Here is a 2475-nt window from a genome sequence, read left to right as displayed (position 1 = left end):
TAGAGCAGGGTTTAGATCTGTTGTGCATAGGGTCGCTATGAGTCGGAAACGACTCGATGGCACATAACAACAACAACATTATTTTTTTTTTGTTTTTCTTGATGACCCTGAGCTACGGCTTCCTCCTTAGTTCCAACACTATTCCGCCTTCTTTGTTTTCTTCATCTTGCCACTGATGTAGGCCTCAAAGAAGAAATGGCAGAGGAGCACAAAATAGCTGAGATACGTGATTGAGGACCAGAAGATGTTGTGAAAGTGAGAAGGGCACTGGTCTTTGTGCATCCAGGAGAAGACCAGGTAGTTAATGACACAGCCCATGACCATCTGAGTGATCTGGGACAAGGTGATGAACATGGCCAACTTCCGGGACACTCGGAACCTGGCTGCCCGCAAGGCATAGTAAGAGTACATCACAGTGTGCACGCCATAGTTCATAGTCATAAACCAACCACCCCCAGCAACCATGTCTTTGTAGGAGTACCAAGAGTACAGGAGCACAGTGATGTGGTGGTACCAGTGCAGGAAGATCAGCTTCTGCTTCCTCAGAATAATGAATATTGTGTCCCCTAATTTGGGCGCTTTGCTTAGCACAAAGGCATAAGCCCAGAACTTGCTGACAGGTCCATTGTAAAAACCCTTGTCACAAACTGACTGCTTCAGGCCTTTGGTCATCAAAATGTACATCATATAAGCACCAGTTCGAAGAGCACCGAATATACTGAAGACGGCAAGGGTCAGAGGCCAGAGAACTAATGGCTTTCTCAGGTCAAACTTTGCTCGTTTGTTCATTAGGTGCCGACCACCAAATATAAAGGCAGCATACAGAGTGGAAAACAGGAAAGATTTCTTCCAGTTTTTTTGCATCCACTGGATGGCTTCATTCTTGTTGAACTGCTTTTCGAATTCGTATTCTTGTAAAGTCAACACTTACGTGTTCGTTGGGGCTGATCCTCGGAGAGTCGCTATGTGTTCTTTGTGCCTCCGCTCGCTGCTCCAAGGGCTGGGGTTCTCCTTCTCCTGGTGTCCGCATCCACCGTAGGAGGACATGCTGAATTGGACCTTCTAAAGATTAAACCTCTGTGCTCATAAAAAACTTGTTTGAACAGGATGAAAAGAATACCTACTGACTGGGAACAAACATTTGGAAATACCATCCTAGACAAGGGTCTCATCAGGAAAGTTTATAGAATCCTATAGGGTCTCCAGATGAAAAAGACTAATAATCCAATTACAGAATGGACCAAAGACATCAGAAGATTTTCGCAGAGGAGGACATTCAGATGGCCAACAGGCACATGAAGAAATGCTCCAAATCACTGGCACTATAGAGAGAGAGGCAAATCAAAACCATAAAGAAATACCATTTACCCCAGTGGCAGTGGCAGAGTTTTGTCAGGGCACCAAGTAATAAATGTTGGAGACGATGTGACTGGATATGAACTCTTAGAAATTGTTGGTGGGATTATAAAATGGTACAACCCCTCTGAAAGGCAGTTTGGTGTTTCCTCAAAAAGCTAAACAGAAATTCCGCATGGCCCAGCTATTCCACTGCTTGGAATATACTCTGAGAAAATGAGAACTGTGGCACAAACAGAAACTTGCATACCAATGTTCATACCAGTGTTATTCACCATAGCAAGAACAATGAAGCAGCCCAGATGCCCAACTACAATGGAATGGATTGAGAAATTATGACACATTTACACAATAGAATACGATGTAGTACGTAGGAGCAATGATTTTATAAATTACTCCCTAACATGGAGGACTGGAGAGCGTTATGCTAACTCAGTTTCATGAAGATAAATACCATATAAGACCATTATTGTAGAATGAGTACGAGGATCCAAGGAGGGGAGAGGGGTTGCTTAATTATAGGATAACACAATTTGATGGGTGGAGGGAGGGGAGGTAAAAGGAAGTGGAAAAATCTGGTGTGAAAAACAATGTATACAAACTTTATGAATTTTGTAGGTAAACCAGTATAATTTTATTTTTTTACAAAAACGCATGAAATAACAGTAAAAAAAGAGACTAAGACACCCTAGTAAAAACCTTATGACCAGAGCATTGTCTTCGATTTAGAGCTGTAAGATGAGCCCCCAGGTTAGAAGGCACTAAAAAATGATGGAAACAGCTGCCATGTTAAAGAAGACTTTACCTCATTGACTTGCATAGGATAAAGCTTTTAGGGCCTTCATTTGCTGATGTAGTGCTATTCAAAATAAGGAGAAATAGCTGTGAATATCCATTTATAATTGAAATGTGAATGTATAAGGTTTGAATTTAGGGAAATTGGCAGTTACTTGACTGGTGTTGATAATCAGCCTGTCTTGGGCTACATAAACACACCTTTGTGATTGTTGGAATCTACATTTCAGCCTCATTGTGAATGTTGTTCCTTTGGAGAATAGGTTTTGGGGAATGTTTTAAAGGTGACCATGCATTTTACCACTCTCTTATTTCTTTGCAGGT

General features: G+C 41.7%; 1 pseudogene; it reads right to left on the bottom strand.

Annotated features, from left to right (window-relative positions):
• Positions 1–138: 138 nt before the first annotated feature.
• Positions 139–921, bottom strand: LOC102875544 (annotated as a pseudogene).
• Positions 922–2475: the final 1554 nt, after the last annotated feature.

This window comes from Elephantulus edwardii, unplaced genomic scaffold (genome assembly GCF_000299155.1).
Source record: "Elephantulus edwardii isolate Elephantulus edwardi_28Jun2011 unplaced genomic scaffold, EleEdw1.0 scaffold00531, whole genome shotgun sequence".
NCBI lineage: Eukaryota > Metazoa > Chordata > Mammalia > Macroscelidea > Macroscelididae > Elephantulus > Elephantulus edwardii.
This window is presented reverse-complemented; position numbering and strand designations above follow the sequence as displayed.